Here is an 18,902-nt window from a genome sequence, read left to right on the forward strand (position 1 = left end):
GACCTGATAGAGATGTATAAGATGATGAGATGCATTGATCGTGTGGATAGCCAGAGGCTTTTTCCCAGGACTGAGATGGCTAACACGAAAGGGCATAGTTTTAAGGTGCTTGGAAGTAGGTACCAAAGGATGTCAGGGGTATGTTTTTCACACAGAGAGTGGTGGGTGCACAGAATGCACTGCCAGCGATGGTAGTAGAGATGGATACAATAGGGTCTTTTAAGAGACTCTTAGATAGGTACATGGAGCTTAGAAAAATAGAGGTCTATACACCAGGGAAATTCTAGGCAGTTTCTAGAGTAGGTTACATGGTCAGCACAGCATTGTGGGCCAAAGGTCAATTGCACAGAGCACAGGAAAGTTATGTTCCCGTTAGGAAAAAGGATGGGGATGGAAAGATAAGAAAACCTTGGATGTCCAGAGAGGTGATGGACTGAGTTAAGAAGGAAAAGAAGTATGTAAAGGTTTGGAAGTTGGGATCAAATGAAACACATGAGGAGTATAAAGAAGCCAGAAAAGAACTAAAGAAGGGAATAAGGAAAGGCAGGAGGGACCACGAAAAGTCCTTGGTGAGTAGAGTTAAGGTGAATCCCACATCATTCTATACATATGTCAAGAGGAAAAGGATAACTAGAGAGAGGGGGGAACCAGTCAAGGATAAAGGCAGGAAACTTGGGTGCAGAGAATGTGAGTGAGGTACTTAATGAGTATTTTGCTTCAGTATTTACCAAGGGAAAGGATATGGAGGACCAGGAGATTAGTGCTGTGTGTTAGGGTGTTTATAAGTGGCATTTAGAGGTCAAAGGGGGAAAAAGTGTTGGGCCTCCTAATAAGTATAAAGGTAGATAAGTCCCCAGAGCCTGTTGGACTTTACCCCAGATTATTGAAGAAGGCAAGAGATGAGATTGCTAGACCCTGGACCATAAGACATAGGAGCAGAGTTAGGCCATTCAGCCCATCAAACCTGCTCCACCATTCCATCATGGCTGATCCCAGATCCTTCTCAACCCCATGCACCTGTCATCTTACCATATCCTCTGATGTCCTGACCGATCAGGAAACGATCAACTTCCACCTTAAATATACCCATGGACTTGGTCTCCAGCGCAGTCTGTGGGATTCACTACTCTCTGGCTAAAAAATCCTCCTTCTAAAAAGGTTTCCCCTCAATGCTGAGGCTGTTCCCTCTAGTTCTGGATATCTCTACCACAGGAAACATCTTCTCTACATCAACCCTATCTAGTCCTTTCAACATCCGATAGGTTTCAATGAGATCCCCCTGCTTTCTTCTAAATTCCAGTGAGTACAGGCCCAAAGCTGCCAAACACTCCCCATATGTTAACCCGTTCATTCCCAGAATCATCCTTGTGAATCTTCTGTGGACTCTCTCCAATGACAACACATTGTTTCTGATTTATGGGACCCAAAACTGTTGACGATACTCCAATTGTGGCCTGACTAGTGTCTTATAAAACTTCAGCATTATCTCCTTGCTTTTATATTCTAGTCCCCTTGAAATAAATGCCAACATTGCATTTGCCTTCTTTACCACTGACTCAACCTGTAAATTCACCTTCTGGGAGTCTTGCACGAGGACTCCCAAGTCCCTTGCACCTCTGATGTTTGACCTTCTCCCCATTTAGATAATAAGCCACACTATATTTCTTTTCACCAAAATGCATTATCATACATTTCCAAATACTGTATTCCATCTACCTCTTTTTTGCCCAATTTTCCAATTTGTCCAAGTCCTGCTGCAAACGCATTGCTTCCTCAGCTCTATCTATTCCTCCACCTATCTTCATATCATCTGCAAACTTTGCCACAAAACCATCAGTTTCTTTATCAAAACCATTGACAGACAACATAAAAAGTAGCGGAGCCAATACTGACCCCTGAGGAACACCACTAGTCATTGGTAGTCAACCAGAAAAGGCCTCCTTTCTTCCCTCTCACTGCCTCCTGCCTGTCAGTCATTCCTCTATTTATGCCAGTATTTTTCCTGTACTACCATAGGATTTTACCTTGTTAAGCAGCCTCATATGTGGCAACTTATCACATGCCTTCTGAAAATCCCAATAAATTACATCCACTGCCTCTCCTTTATCCACCCTGCTTGTTACTTCCTCAAAAAACTCTAGCAGATTTGTCAAGCAAGATTTCCCTTTACAGAAACCACGCTGACTTTGACTTATTTTATCATTAGTCTCCAAGTACCTCGAAACCTTATCCTTAATATTAGACTCTAACAATTTCTCAACCACTGAAGTTAGGCTAACTAGCCTATAATTCCCTTTCTTTTGCCTTACTCCCTTTTGAAAGAGTGGAGTGACATTTGCAATCGTCCAGTCCTCGGGGACCATGCCAGAATCAAGTGATTTTTGAAAGATCATGACTGATGCATCCATTATCTCTTCAGCAACCTCTCTCAGGACTCTGGGATGTAATCCATCTGGTCCAGGTGATTTATCCATCTTAAGACCTTTGAGTTTGCCTTGCATGTTTTCCTTTGTAATAGCAATGGCACTCTCTTCTGCTCCCTGACACTCACGGACCTCTGGCACACTGCTAATGTCTTCCACAGTGAAGACAGATGTAAAGTTCCCAGTAAGTTCATCTGCCATTTTTGTCCCCCATTACTACTTCACCAGCATCATTTTCCAGTGGTCCAATATCAACTCTCACCTCCCTTTTACTCTTTATATAACTGAAAAAAGTTTTAGTATCCTGCTTTATATTATTAGCTAGTCAGCCCTCATATTTCATCTTTTCCCTTCTTATAGGTTTTTTATTTGCCTTTTGTTGGATTTTAAAAGCTTCCCAATCATTCAACTTCCCACTCACTTTTGCTACATTATATGCCCTTTCCTTGGCTTTTATGCAGTCCTGAACTTCCCTTGTCAGACAAGGTTGGCTACCCCTGCTATTTGAGAACAACTTCTTCTGTGGGACATAGCTATCCTGCACTTTGTGAACTATTCCCAGAAATTTCAGCCATCTCTGCTCTGCCATCATCCCTGCGAGTATCCTCCAATGCACCTGGGAAAGCTCCTCTCTCATGCCTCTGTAATTCCCGTTATTCCATTGTGATACTGATACATGTGACTTACGCTTCTCCCTCTCAAATTGCCGTATGAATTCAATCATATTATGATCACTGTCTCCTAAGGGTTCCTTTACATTAAGCTCCCTAATAAGATCTGCATTATTACACAACACCCATTCTAAGATAGCTTTCCCTGAGTAGTTCAAGCACAAGCTGCTCTAAAAAGTCATCTCGTAGGCGTTCAACAAACTTCCTCTCTTGCGATCTGACCCCAGCCTGATCTTCCCAATCCCCATTACAATTGTGTCATTACCCTTATTACATGCCTCTTCCAGCTCCCTTTGCAATCTCAACCACACATCTTGGTACTATTTGGAGGCCTATATATGATTCCCATAATGTTTTTTTTTACCCTTGCAGTTTCATAACTCCACCGATGAAGATTCAACCTTCTCTGACCATACGTCACCTCTTTACAAAGATGTAATTCCATCTCTTACCACACCACCACCTCTGCCTTCCTGCCTGTCCTTTCAATGCAAAGCATATCCTTCGATGTGAAGCTCCCAACTATGGCCTCCTTTCAGCTACGAGTTAGCAATGCCCACGAGGTCATACTGACTAATCTCTAATTGTGCCACAAGTTCATCCACCTTATTCTGGATGCTATGCACATCCAAGTACAGCACCTTCAGTCAGACATTAATTGTTCTTTTGAAATTTGCTTCTGTGGTACAATTTAACTCTTTGCTCTGTCTACATTTGTACCCAGTCATTGGCTTGTCCTTCCTTACATTCACGTTACACCCATCATCTATTTGTAAACCTGCTGGCTCACCCTCAGCTCTATCTTACTGTTCCCATCCCCCTGCCATATTAGTTTTAACCAACAGCTCTAATAAACCTGCCCACAAGAATATTGACCCTCCTCAGATCCAAGTGCAACCTGACTCTTCTGAACAGGTCCCACCTGTCCCAGAAGAGGTCCCAATTATTGAGAAGTCTGAATCCCTGCCCCCCGCTCCAATTCTTCAGACACGCATTCTATTCCTATCTTCACTGTCGCATTGTACTACCCTTGAAGGCCTGCTTCTTAGCTTCCTTTCTAATTCCCCTTATTCTGTTGTCAGGACCTCCTCCCTTTTTCTGTCTATGTCATTGGTACCAATAGGTACCATATCTTCTAGCTGCTCATCACCCCTTCTCAGGATATTGTGAACACATTCAGAAACATCGCAGACCCTGACACCTGGGAGGCAAATTACCATCCGAGTTTTTTTTCTCGTGTCCACAGAATCGCCTGTCTGTGTCCCTAACTATAGAGTCCCCTATTAGTGCTGCTATCCTCTTCAGTTGCCTAACACTCTGAGCCACCTGGCCAGACAGTGCCAGAGGCACGTCCGCTGTTGCTTCCCCCAGGTAGGTTATGTCCCCCCCTCCCCCCCACCGACAGTACACAGAATGGAGAATGGAGAGGGATGGCTACAGGGGTGCTCTCCACTATCTGACATCTCCCTTCCCTCTCCTAACCATCACCTGTTTAACTGTCTCCCGTAGCCTTAGGGTGACCACCTTTCTGCAGCTCCTATCTATCACTGCCTCACTTTCCCTAATAAGGGAAATTTTTGATTCGGAACACGAAGGCAGCAGGAGAGCACCTAAGGATTTCCAGCGGGAAGACATTTTGAGTTCTCGGGGGAAGAGAGAGGCCAGACTGCGCAGGCGCGTGACGTCAGCCAGTTGAATGAGAACAGTTTAAAAAGAAGGCAGCCATATCCAGCGGGCAGCGGAGTGAGGGGCAGCAGAGTGAGAGGGCTTTGGCTCAACGGGCTTCAGTGGTAATGGGATGAGGTGAGGCAGTTGCTGATTGCAAAAGAAGGTAGGATGTGTGTTGAGGCCAGTTTTCTGTGGTCAGTGTCGGATGTGGGAGATCCTGGAAGCTCCCAGTGTCCAGGAAGGCTACATCTGCACCCGGTGCATCGAGATGCAGCTCCTAAGGGACTGTGTTAGAGAACCGGAGATGCAGCTCGAAGACCTTCGTCTGGTCAGGGAGAGTGAGGAGGTGATAGAGAGGAGTTACAGACAGGTGGTCACTCCGGGGCCATGGGGGACAGGGAAATGGGTCACAGTCAGGAGAGGAAAGGGAAAGAGTCACGTACTAGAGAATACCCCTGTGCCTGTACCCCTTGACAATAACTACTCCTGTTTGAGTACTGTTGGGGGCGGGGGACAACCTACCTGGGGGAAGCAACAGTGGCCGTGCCTCTGGCACAGAGTCCGGCCCTGTGGCTCAGAAGGGTAGGGAAAGGAAGAGGAAGGCAGTGGTGACAGGGGACTCTATAGTCAGGGGTTCAGACTGGAGATTCTGTGGATGCAGGAAAGAAACTCAGATGGTAATTTGCCTCCCACGTGCCAGGGTCCGGAATGTTCCTGATCACGTCCAAGATATCCTGTGGTGGGAGGGAGAACAGCCAGAGGTTGTGGTACATATTGGTACCAATGACATAGGTAGGAAAAGGGAAGAGGTCCTGAAAACATACTACAGGGAGTTAGGAAGGAAGTTTAAAAGCAGGACCTCAAAGGTAGTAACCTCGGGATTACTGCCTGTGCCTTGCGACAGTGAGAATAGGAATAGAATGAGGTGGAGGATAAATGCGTGGCTGAGGGCCTGGAGCAGAGGGCAGGGATTCAGATTTCTGGATCTTTGGGACCTCTTTTGGGGCAGGTGTGACCTGTACAAAAAGGATGGGTTGCACTTGAATCCCAGGGGGACCAATATCCTGGCGGGCAGGTTTGATAGAGCTGTTGGGAAGGGTTTAAACTCCTTTGGCAGGGGGGTGGGAATCAGAATGTGAGTGCAGGGATTAAGGTAGAAGGACAAGGGCATGATGCTAAGAGTTCTGAGTTGATGAGGAAGGACAGGCAGGGAGCAGAACATAATTGTAGCCAGTTAAAGGGGATGAAATGTGTCTATTTCAAAGCTAGGAGTATTAGGAACAAGGAGGATGAACTTAGAGCATGGATTAGTACGTGGAACCACGATGTTGTGGCCGTTACTGAAACTTGGTTGGAGGAAGGGCAGGATTGGATCGATGCAGGTCCCGGGGTTCAGGTGTTTTAAAAGGAATAGGATGGGAGGTAGAAAAGGGGGGGGAGTGGCATTTCTGGTCAGGGATAGTATCACGGCTATAGAAAGGGCGGACGCTGCAGAAGGAGTGTCCACGGAGTAGGTCTGGGTGGAAGTCAGAAATAGGAAGGGGTCAATCACTGTGCTGGGAGTAGTTTATAGGCCCCTAAGTAGCCCTTGGGACACCAAGGAGCAGATAAGCAGGCAGATTTTAGAATGGAGCAGGAAATACAGGGTAGTAGTTATGGGTGATTTCAACTTTCCTCATATTGACTGGCACCTCCTGAATGCAAGAGGGATAGATGGGGCTGAATTTGTCAGGTGTGTTCAAGAAGGATTCCTGACACAGTATGTGGACCGGCTGACGAGAGGAGAGGCCATACTGGATCTAGTTCTGGGTAATGAACCTGGTCAGGTGACAGACCTCTTGGTGGGGGAGCATTTTGGTGAGAGTGACCACAACTTCCTTAGCTTCAGCATAGCTATGGAAAGGGATAAAATCAGACGAAATGGTAAAGTGCTCAACTGGGGAAGGGCTAACTTTGAAGGGATGAGGTGGGAACTAGCAAGAGTAAATTGGAAACAGATATTCAAAGGGGAAAGCACAGAAGTAATGTGGGAGAAGTTTAGGGACCACTTGAGCTGGGTTCAGGATAGGTTTGTCCCACTGAGGCAAGGAAAAAATGGTAGGAAAAGGGAACCGTGGCTGACGAAACATGTGAGGCAACTCTTCAAGAGGAAAAAGGAAGCATATGTTAGATATAAGAAGCAGGAAGTAGGAGGGGCTTATGAGAAATATAGGGTAGCCAGGAAGGAGCTAAAGAAAGGACTTAGGAGAGCTTGAAAGGAGCATGAGAAGGCCTTGGCATGAAGGATTAAGAAATGAAGGCGTTCTATGCATATGTGAAGAATAGGAGGATGATGAGAACGAAGGTGGGACTGCTAAAGGATAAAGAGGGCAACATGTGCCTGGAGGTGGAGGAGGTTGGGAAGGTCCTAAATTAACACTTTGCTTCAGTATTCACAAGTGAAAAGGACCATGATCAGGATGAGGTCAAAGTAGAGCCGGCCTGTGTGCTGGACAGTGTGGAGATTAAGGAAGAAGAAGTGCTGGATCTTCTTAAAAACAATAAGATTGATAAATCCCCAGGGCCGGATATAATACACCCTAGGTTGTTGTGGGAATTGAGAGAAGAGATCGCAGGAGCATTAGCCATGATCTTTGAATCCTCTTTGGCTACAGGGGAAATGCCATAGGACTGGAGAATGGCAAATGTAGTTCCCTTGTTTAAAAAAGGTAACAGGGAGAAACCTGGGAACTATAGACTGGTGAGTCTTACGTCAGTGGTATACAAACTACTGGAAAGGATTCTTAAGGATAGGATCTATGAGCATTTGGAGAAGTACAGTCTACTCATGGATAGTCAACATGGCTTTGTGAAGGGAAGATCGTGCCTCACGAGCCTGATTGAGTTTTTTGAAGAGGTAACAAAAGAAATTGATGAGGGTAGGGCAGTGGATGTGGTCTACATGGACTTTAGCAAAGCATTTGACAAGGTCCCTCATGAGAGACTCATCCAGAAAGTCATGAGGGATGGGATAAGTGGAACCTTGGATGTTTGGATAAAAAAATTGGCTTAAAGGAAGAAAGCAGAGGGTAGTTGTGGAAGGAAAGTATTCTGCCTGGAGGTCGGTGACTAGTGGAGTGCCACAGGGCTCTGTCCTGGGACCCCTGCTATTTGTGATTTTTATAAATGACCTGGATATAGAGGTGGAAGGATAGGTGAGTAAGTTTGTGGATGACACGAAGATTGGAGGAGTTGTGGATGGAGCTGTAGGTGGTCGAAGGTTACAAGAGGATATAGACAGGCTGCAGAGTTGGGCAGAAAAATGGCAGATGGAGTTCAATCTGGACAAGTGTGAGCTGATGCATTTTGGAAGGACAAACCAGAAGACTGAGTACAGGATTAATGGTCAATTACTTAAGAGTGTGGATAAACAAAGGGACCTTGGGGTTCAAATCCATACATCCCTCAAGGTCGCTGCACAGGTTGATAGGGTAGTTAAGAAGGCCTATGGGATGCTAGGCTTCATTAACAGGGGGATTGAGTTCAAGAGTAGAGAGGTCATGTTGCAACTCTACAAATCTCTGGTGAGACCACACTTAGAGTATTGTGTTCAATTCTGGTCACCTCATTATAGGAAGGATGTGGAAGCTATGGAGAGGGTGCAGAGGAGATTTACCAGGATGTTGCCTGGTTTGGAGAACAAGTGGTATGAAGCAAGGTTAGCAGAGCTGGGACCTTTCTCTTTGGAGCATAGAAGAATGCTAGAGGTCTACAAGATTATGAGAGGCATAGATAGGGTGGATAGTCAGTACCTGTTTCCCAGGGCACCAATAGCAAACACCAGAGGGCATATGTACAAAATTAAAGGAGGGAAGTTTAGGGGAGACATCAGGGGTAAGTTTTTTACACAGAGGGTTGTGAGTGCCTGTAATGACTTGCCAGGGATGGTGGTGGAGGATAAAACATTAGGGGTATTTAAGAGTCTCTTGGACAGGCACATGGGTGAAAGAAAAATTGAAGGTTATGCGGTAGTGTGGGTTTAGTACTTTATTTTAAGGATTATACATGGAGGGCTGAAGGGCCTGTACTGTGCTGTAGTGTTCTATGGTTCTAAGCTGAAGGTTATCGAACTGTAGGTCCAGTACCCTAACGTGATCTCTAAGGAACTGCATCTCGATGCACCTGGCGCAGATGTGGCCATCGTGGAGGCTGGGAGTCTCCTGGAAATCCCACATCTGACACACAGAACAGAACACTGGCCTGTAGATGTGCCTCCTTTTCCCTCAAGATTTAAATTTAAAAAAAAAGAAATAAGGAATGAACTTATGTACTTACCTTGCTTCTTACCTGTTCTTGCTGAAGCCTCACCACTCTGACTCAGACCACTCCCATGATGACTGTTCTGCTAGACGGTACCTCTGTTTTATGGGGACTGGGTTTTTAAAGCTGGACGTGCAGGAGTGCATCTATTGCGTCTGCGCAGCACTCCAATCGACAACCAGTATCTTAGTGTCCTCCCTAGCCACAAGCAAGGTCCCTGAGCACTGGTGAGTGGCTAATGCTGGACCCCTTATTAAGAAGGGAACAAGGGAATCTTGGGAGCTGTAGACCAGTAAATCTCATGTTAGTTGTAGGGAAATTGCTGGTTAAAATTCTTGGGGATAGGATATGTGAGCATTTGGAAAATGGTCTAATTTGGGACAGCCAGTGTGACTTTGTGTGTGGCAGATTGTGCCTTACCAACTTGATTGAGTTTTAGGACAGTGGATGTTATCTACATGGATTTTAGTGAGGTTTTTGACAAAGCCCTTCATGGGAGGCTAATACAGAAGATTAAGATGCATGGGGTCCGCAGCAAATTAGCTGTTTGGATTCAGAATTGCATAAAAGGTGAAGGGACTTATCTGATCTGGAGGTCTGTAGTTAGTGGAGTTCCACAGGGATCTGTGCTGGGACCTCTGAAAATGTAGATGGGTGGGTTAGTAAGTTTGTGGATGATACCAAGCTTGGTGGAGTTGTGGATAGTGTAGAAGACTGGCAAAGAATACAGCACAATATAGATCAGATATGGACTGAGAAATGGCAGATGGAGTTTAACCCAGATAAATGAGGTGCTGCACCTCAGTAGGGCAAGTGCACGGAGACTGTTAGAGGCAAGGTCCTTAACAGTGCTGCTGAGCAGAGAGATCTTCAGATCCAAGTTCATAGCTCCTTGGAAGTGGCCACACAGGTTGATAATGTGGTTAAGAAGGCTCATGGGGTGCTTGCTTTTATCAGTCGAGGTATCAAGATCAAAAGTCAGGAGGTTATGCTGCAACTTTATAAAACTCTGGTTTGGCCACATCGGGAGTATTGCATACAGTTCTGGTCGCCCCACTGTAGGAAGGATGTTGGGGCTTTGGAGAGGGACCAGAAGAGGTTCACCAGGATGCTGCCTGGTTTAGAGGGCATGTGCTATCATGAGAGGCAGGACAAACTTGGGTTTTTTTCTCTGGAGTAGTAGAGGCTGAGGGGAGATCTGATAGAGGTTTACAAGGTTATAAGAGACATAGATAGAATGGACAGTGAATACTGGTTTCCCACAATTGTAATGTCTAAACCCAGAGGGCATTTAAAGAGGTGGTAGGTTCAAGGGGGATGTGAGGGGTAAGTTTTTTACTCAGAGAGTGGTGGATGCCTGGAATGCGTTGCCTGGCATGGTGACAGAGGCAAATACATTAGAGGCTTTAAAGAGATGTTTAGACAGGCACATGGATGTAAGGAAGACGGAAGGATTTGGACATGGTGTAGGTAGGAGGGATTTGTGTTTAGGTGTCTTTGATTTGCTTTTCAGCTGGTTCGGCACACCACTGTGGGCTGAATGGCCTGTCTGTCCTGTGTTGTACTCTTCTGTGTTCTAAGGGTTAGGGTTAGGGTTAGGTTTAGGGTTAGGGTTAACCCTAACCCTGAATGGCCTGTCCTGTGTTGTACTGTTCTGTGTCCTAAGCAGTTCACGAGTCCGAAAGGGAGCTGTGAACTGGGTTCCCAGAAGGCAAGTCACCCTCCCAGACTCCACAGTGTGTGTGCATATCTACAGGCCGCACGTGGTTACATAAAGCAGGGAGGACCCCTACTGAGGAAAGTCCACCGTGGAAAATCCAAGCAACACACACAGTGCTGGAGGAACTCAGCAGGCCAGGGTCTCGGCCTGAAGTGTTGACTGTACTCTTTTCCATAGATGCTGCCTGACCTGCTGAGTTCCTCCAGCATTGTGTGCGTGTAGTCTGGCTTGGTGTGCCTTTGTTCTGTAGGGGGTGGTCCTGAGCAGAATGATGATGCTGTTCCTCCATTTGAAATTACAGCCGAAATCTGCAGCCAGAGTCTGCATTAAGTTACTGGCATTACACTGTACTGCTGCTGCAAAAAACAACACATTTCACGTCAGGTTCTGTCCATGTGTGCTGTCGTGTGTGATGTGTGATGGCCTCACAGCACCACCTGGCGGTGTTGTGGCAGGATCTATCTCTCTCTTTGCAGCTGTTGCAGTCTGGCCTTAGAAATGGTTCACTCACAGATTCAGTCTCATGGGGCACCACTTGTTTTTTTTCCATCCCTGGCCACTGCTGTGAAAATATGCCTGTTAGCTTTTGAAGATTAAGATCTGGATTTAGCCTGTATGTTCATTCCACAAGAATGAGGTGAAATATCAGTGTAACTTACTCTTCGCTCACTGCTGAATATGAACTAGCTTTCATGGGTTTATTACCTTTGAATGAACTATCTGTCCACAACTGCCCCTGAGTGAAGTAATCATCTCCCACTGACAATACTGTTTAAAGCAGGCTTTCTTGATCATTATTGTGGTCCTTGGGTTTAAATCAAATTGGACAAGTATGAAGGAGTTTTCTGATATTTCATAAAAAGTTATTATTGGAAAAATGGGTTATTAATTAGTTCTTCTCTTTGAGCAGCAGAGTGGTGATACATCACTACCAAAGGAGATGTAAGACACTCCTTCCCTTGGCTACCCTGCAGGTTACCCTTGGACAAGGTGCAGCACCTGATTAGCGGCACCCGCCCCCCCCCCCCCCCCGATCAGGGTCACATGAAGCATGGGAGCAGGTGGTGGGTGGTCATATGAGCAACTAGTGCATATCACAAGTCCTGATGCGAGGCAGATAAATGCTGAAGAGTATTGGTAATGGCTGGGGTCACCCACCTTGTGAAGACACTGCCCAGAACAGCAAACCACCTCTGTAGAAAAGTTTGCCAAGAACAATCACAGTCATGGAAAGACCACGAGCACCCACGTCATATGACATGGAACATAATAAATGAATGAACCTCTGTTATTTATCTTTAGCTTAAAATGCTATTTATATCACATTGCTAATATTTCCTGGCATGGAGTTCATTGAATTTGGTTCACAAAATGTAGCTTTATTCCTCCTTTAATTATTCCTTTTAAGGTTCTGTCTCTTTAAGGAATAGTCTGCTTAAGACCCTGGTTGCCATGTGCCATGCCAGTTGTTTATAACTACACAGTTCACTAACCAGCACTGTTAACCGATACAGTTCACTATTAACAATGTTAATTGATACAGTTTACTATCAGTGCTGTTAACCAACACAGTTCACTAACCAGTCTTGTTCACTGACACAGTTCACTAACCAGCACTGTTAACCGATACAGTTCACTATTAACAATGTTAATCAATACAGTTGACTATCAGTGCTGTTAACCAACACAATTCACTAACTGTTTCCATTTCACTTGTCCATCTCTATCAGTGAGGTTGAACAGATAAACCTCCATCTGAGGCTTTCTTGCAGAATCCTTATGGATGTCAGGCAGGAGGTGTCAGAAACCCTCCAGATCTGACTGGGCCTGGTGGTCAGATGTTTTGAAAGGCGGAATGGTAGTATAGTGGTTAGCACAATGCTTTACAATGCAGGGGACCTGGGATTCAATTCCCGCCAGTGCCTGTAAGGGGTTTGTACGTTTTCCCTGTGACCACGTGCTTTCCTCTGGGTGCTCTAGTTTCCCCCCACAATTCAAAGATTAGATTAATTGGTCACTAGGGTCAGGGGGGTTGCTGGGTGGTGTGACTCTTCCCCACTGTATCTCAAAAAATAAATAAGAATGGTTGCACAAAGCTGACGTCTGAACTACAGGCCCCCACCTTTGGCATTGTTTGTGGAGGAAACGATGGAGGCACAGTGGGTGGGGTCCATTCCCTGATTCCCAGCACAGTGGGTGGGTTCATCCTTGATTACCAGCACAGAGGGTGGGGTCCATTCCCTGATTCCCAGCACAGAGGGTGGGGTCCATTCCCTGATTCCCAGCACAGTGGGTGGGGTCCAGTCCCTGATTCCCAGCACAGTGGGTGGGGCTCAGACCCTGTTTTCCAGTGCAGTGGGTGGGGTCCAGTCCCTGATTCCCAGCACAGTGGGTGGGGTCCAGTCCCTGTTTTCCAGTGCAGTGGGTGGGATCCAGTCCCTGATTCCCAGCACAGTGGGTGGGATCCAGTCCCTGATTCCCAGCACAGTGGGTGGGATCCAGTCCCTGATTCCCAGCACAGTGGGTGGGGTCCAGTCCCTGATTCCCAGCACAGTGGGTGGGATCTAGTCCCTGATTCCCAGCACAGTGGGTGGGGCTCACTCTCTGATTCCCAGCACAGTGGGTGGGTTCATCCTTGATTACCAGCACAGAGGGTGGGGTCCAGTCCCTGATTCCCAGCACAGTGGGTGGGGCTCAGACCCTGTTTTCCAGTGCAGTGGGTGGGGTCCAGTCCCTGATTCCCAGCACAGTGGGTGGGGTCCAGTCCCTGTTTTCCAGTGCAGTGGGTGGGATCCAGTCCCTGATTCCCAGCACAGTGGGTGGGATCCAGTCCCTGATTCCCAGCACAGTGGGTGGGATCTAGTCCCTGATTCCCAGCACAGTGGGTGGGTTCATCCTTGATTACCAGCACAGAGGGTGGGGTCCAGTCCCTGATTCCCAGCACAGTGGGTGGGGTCCAGTCCCTGATTACCAGCACAGTGGGTGGGGTCCAGTCCCTGATTCCCAGCACAGTGGGTGGTGTCCAGTCCCTGATTCCCAGCACAGTGGGTGGTGTCCAGTCCCTGATTCCCAGCACAGTGGGTGGTGTCCAGTCCCTGATTACCAGCACAGTGGGTGGGGTCCAGTCCCTGATTCCCAGCACAGTGGGTGGTGTCCAGTCCCTGATTACCAGCACAGTGGGTGGGGCTCAGACCCTGATTCCCAGCACAGTGGGTGGTGTCCAGTCCCTGATTACCAGCACAGTGGGTGGGGCTCAGACCCTGATTCCCAGCACAGTGGGTGGGGTTCGGTCCCTGATTCCCAGCACAGTGGGTGGGGTTCAGTCCCTGATTCCCAGCACAGTGGGTGGGCTCCATTCCCTGATTCCCAGCTCAGTGGATGGGCTCCAGTCCCTGATTACCAGCACAGTGGGTGGGCTCCAGTCCCTGATTCCCAGCACAGTGGGTGGGCTCCAGTCCCTGATTCCCAGCTCAGTGGATGGGCTCCAGTCCCTGATTCCCAGCACAGTGGGTGGGCTCCAGTCCCTGATTCCCAGCACAGTGGGTGGGCTCCAGTCCCTGATTCCCAGCTCAGTGGATGGGCTCCAGTCCCTGATTCCCAGCACAGTGGGTGGGCTCCAGTCCCTGATTACCAGCACAGTGGGTGGGGTCCAGTCCCTGATTCCCAGCACAGTGGGTGGTGTCCAGTCCCTGATTACCAGCACAGTGGGTGGTGTCCAGTCCCTGATTCCCAGCACAGTGGGTGGTGTCCAGTCCCTGATTCCCAGCACAGTGGGTGGTGTCCAGTCCCTGATTACCAGCACAGTGGGTGGGGTCCAGTCCCTGATTCCCAGCACAGTGGGTGGTGTCCAGTCCCTGATTACCAGCACAGTGGGTGGGGCTCAGACCCTGATTCCCAGCACAGTGGGTGGTGTCCAGTCCCTGATTACCAGCACAGTGGGTGGGGCTCAGACCCTGATTCCCAGCACAGTGGGTGGGGTTCGGTCCCTGATTCCCAGCACAGTGGGTGGGGTTCAGTCCCTGATTCCCAGCACTGTGGGTGGGCTCCATTCCCTGATTCCCAGCTCAGTGGATGGGCTCCAGTCCCTGATTACCAGCATAGTGGGTGGGCTCCAGTCCCTGATTCCCAGCACAGTGGGTGGGCTCCAGTCCCTGATTCCCAGCTCAGTGGATGGGCTCCAGTCCCTGATTCCCAGCACAGTGGGTGGGCTCCAGTCCCTGATTCCCAGCACAGTGGATGGGCTCCAGTCCCTGATTCCCAGCACAGTGGGTGGGCTCCAGTCCCTGATTCCCAGCAAAGTGGGTGGGTTAATCCTTGATTACCAGCACAGTGGGTGGGTCCCAGTTGGGTGTGTTAAAAGGTCACCACTCTTGTGAAGATAATTGTCTCCCTCTATTTCTCTGCATGATCAGGCCTTTTACATGTCTGGTTGTCACTGGGAACGAGGTAATGGGTGGGGGAATGAGGGACTGGAGAGCTGAGTGTTGACTCAGAATGATCTTGTTGCACATGGAAAGGTTGAGAGCCGTTTGACAGGATAAGGGACCTGGCATCCTGAGGAGCTGTTCACCTTGTCTGGAACGTTATAATGGAGGACTTGTGAAGCAGGTATGTGATGTGGAGAAAGCAAGTTTCATTACCTGAGCAGTCAGTCAATGGGTAACAGTGAAAGTAGATAATGGTTTCTTTTTCAAAGCAGATAGGGTTCTTTAAGAAAATGATATGTTGGACTGTTGCCGATGAGAAATTGGAGACTGGTTTCAACGGCAGGGAGGAATGTTGGCTTTGGAGCGATGCTCTCCAAGGTTTCTGTCCCTGCGATTCCCTTGGGAAATGTGTGTGTGTCTGTTGCAGAATGAATAATCGGGGTTGATTGCTATCATTAGTCATCAATGTGTTGAACGTTATAACCAGGGTTAATTAGACAGGCTGTGGACTTTTTTATACAGAGTTTCCTTTTACCTCGGTAACTGATTACCTGTGCAGTGGGGCCTTAGCTTGGACAGTCTGGATGAAAGGTAAAGATAAGGCTGAAGCTAAAGTCTGGATAAAATAAATCAGTCGCAGTTCATCACAGGGACTGTAGCTTCAGAGGGAGGATGGACAAAGTTTGAATCCAGTGACCTTCCTCAGTGTGATGACCATGTCTCCAGAGAATTGGGCTGAGCAATGTGGTTGATATTTTAAGAGAAATCCTGGTGAATATTTGAGACAGAGTGGGTGGTTGAGATACTGGGAGAGTTGGAGGAGTGTTTATTGTTTAAGTACGATGCTACATTTTTAGTGAGTGTATTCCTGGTGGGTTTTATGTGCATTCAGACACGTATGATATTGTGTTCCAGCAGCTGTTTGCTGAGCCTGCAGCTTCTGTTGAAATGCTACTCAAAGGAAACAAATGGAACAATGTGTTATAGGCCAGAGGCCACCACCCAAATCTCAGATAGATTCAAGATTGTGCTGTAGATGCTGGTTGCAACTCAGGATTAAGCATCCACATAGTTGCTACAGATCCAGAAAGCTCCCTCTTCCTGCCCAATGAGCTGAGACAATCTCAGCATCTAAGTAAATGGCAGGTCACTCACTCTGTGCTGGGAAGGGTGGGTGTGATCAGCTGGAAGACTGGATATTTGGAAATCTGTGCAGGTATCTTCAATGTTCCTCAGGAATGAGGATGCATCAGTCTGGGCTTCTGAAGCCAATGAGGGCTTTGGAGTCTCTAGCAGGCGATGTTTGATGTGCTTATGAGTGACAAGCTGGGGGACACAAAATTTTTCCATTCTCTAGCATCATGCCAGAGTCCAGTGGTTTTTGAAGGATTATTTCTAATGCCTCCACAATCTCTAACGCTACCTCTTTAAGAACCCTAGGATGCATTTCATCTGGTCTGGGTGAATTACATACTCTTAGGGGGTCTTTCAGCTTTTTGAGCACCTTCTCCCTTGTCATAGTAACTGCACTCATTTCTCTGCCCTCACACCCTTCAACATCTGGCACACTGCTAGTGTCTTCCACAGTGAAGACTGATGCAAAATACTCATTTAATTCATCTGACATCTCCTTAGCCCCCATTATTTCTCTGGCTTCATTTTCTTGTGGTCTTATATCCACTCTCATCTCTCTTTTATTTTTTACATACTTGAAAAAGCTTTTACAACCCACTTTGTTGTTTACTAGCTTGCTTTCATATTTCAGCTTTTCCCTCCAAATGATTCTTATAGTTGCTCTCTGTAGGTTTTTAAAAGCTTCCCAATTCCCTGTCTTCCCCCATTTGCTTTGTTGTATGCCCTCTTTTGCTTTTACATTAACTTTGATTTCCTTTGTATTGTACACAATACTCCAAATTCAGCCTCACCAATGCCTTGTACAATTTTAACATTACATCCCAACTCCTATACTCAATGCTCTGATTTATAAAGGCCAGCATACCAAAAGCTTTCTTCACCACCCTATCCACATGAGATTCCACCTTCAGGGAACTATGCACCATTATTCCTAGATCACTCTGTTCTACTGCATTCTTCAATGCCCTACCATTTACCATGTATGTCCTATTTGGATTATTCCTACCAAAATGTAGCACCTCACACTTTAAATTCCATCTGGCATCGTTCAGCCCACTCTTCTAACTGGCCTAAATCTCTCTGCAAGCTTTGAAAACCTACTTCATTATCCACAACGCCACCTACCTTAGTATCATCTACATACTTACCACCAATTTACCACCCCATCATCCAGATCATTAATGTATGTGACAAACAACATTGGACCCAGTACAGATCCCTGAGGCACACCACTAGTCACCGGCCTCCAACCTGACAGACAGTTATCCACTACTACTCTCTGGCATCTCCCATCCAGCCACTGTTGAATCCATTTTACTACTTCAATATTAATACCCAACGATTGAACCTTCCTAACTAAACTTCTGTGCGGACCCTTCTCAAAGGCCTTACTGAAGTCCATATAGACAACATCCACTGCTTTACCCTCATTAACTTTCCTCATAACCTCTTCAAAAAATTCAATAAGATTTGTCAAACATGACCTCCACGCACAAATCCATGTTGATTGTTCCTAATCAGACCCTGTCTATCCAGATAATCATATATACCATCTCTAAGAATATTTTCCATTAATTTACCCACCACTGACGTCAAACTGACAGGCCTATAATTACTAGGTTCACTCTTAGAACCCTTTTTAAACAATGGAACCACATGAACAATACGCCAATCCTCCGGCACCATCCCCATTTCTAGTGACATTTCTGTCAGAGCCCCTGCTATTTCTACACCAGAGGCGATTAGAGAGCTTAAGGTAAGGGAAGTAAGAGGTAGTAAACATGATTGAGTTCAACTTGAAATTTGATCGGGAGAAAGTAAAGTCTGATGTAGCAGTATTTCATTGGAGTAAGGGAAATTACAGTGGTGTGAGAGATGAGTTGGCCAAAGTAAATTGGGAGGAGCTGCTGGTAGGGATGGCAGCAGAGCAGCAATGGTGTGAGTTTCTGGGAAAATGAGGAAGGTGCAGGATAGATGTATTGCAAAAATGAAGTAAAACTCAAATGGCAAAATGGTACAAGTCTGGCATTGTGGGTCCTGAGGCTCCTGTACCTCCTTCCTGATGGCAGCAGTGATAAGGGAGCAGGTCCTGGGTCGTGGTGGTCCTTAATGATGGACTCCATCCCATTCCAGTCTACTGCAGATTGTACATTGAAGGGGAAGGAGTTACCCAGTCACTGAAAACATTGTTAATGTGCAAGCTCACTGAGAGATCCTGGAAATCGTGGACATTTTTCAGATCTCAGGAACCAACTCCCAGGGAAGCAGGTAATGATGACAAATTTAACTGCTACATGGAGACACAAAGGAGACTGTAGATCTGCAGACATCTGTACAATCTGTCTTTTTCTGACTGAAGAAATGTTGATTTACACCATAGTATTTTTCTTATAGTATAGCTTCGCTATGCTTATAATTTTTATATAGTCGCCTGTATATGTGTAATTGTTCAGTGAATTTTCAGAATGGGAAACAGGTTTAATATCACTAACATATCTTGTGAAATTTGTTGTGTACTACATCATTCTGGATCTGAGCAAATATCTTCATCATGTCAAGT

General features: G+C 46.7%; 1 protein-coding gene across 2 annotated transcripts in view; it reads left to right on the forward strand.

Annotated features, from left to right (window-relative positions):
* Nucleotides 1-18,902, forward strand: part of LOC132378751 (chondroitin sulfate proteoglycan 4-like) — a 217,291-nt gene that overhangs the window by 140,550 nt on the left and 57,839 nt on the right. The window lies entirely within an intron of this gene.

Source organism: Hypanus sabinus, chromosome 21 (assembly GCF_030144855.1).
Source record: "Hypanus sabinus isolate sHypSab1 chromosome 21, sHypSab1.hap1, whole genome shotgun sequence".
Lineage (NCBI taxonomy): Eukaryota > Metazoa > Chordata > Chondrichthyes > Myliobatiformes > Dasyatidae > Hypanus > Hypanus sabinus.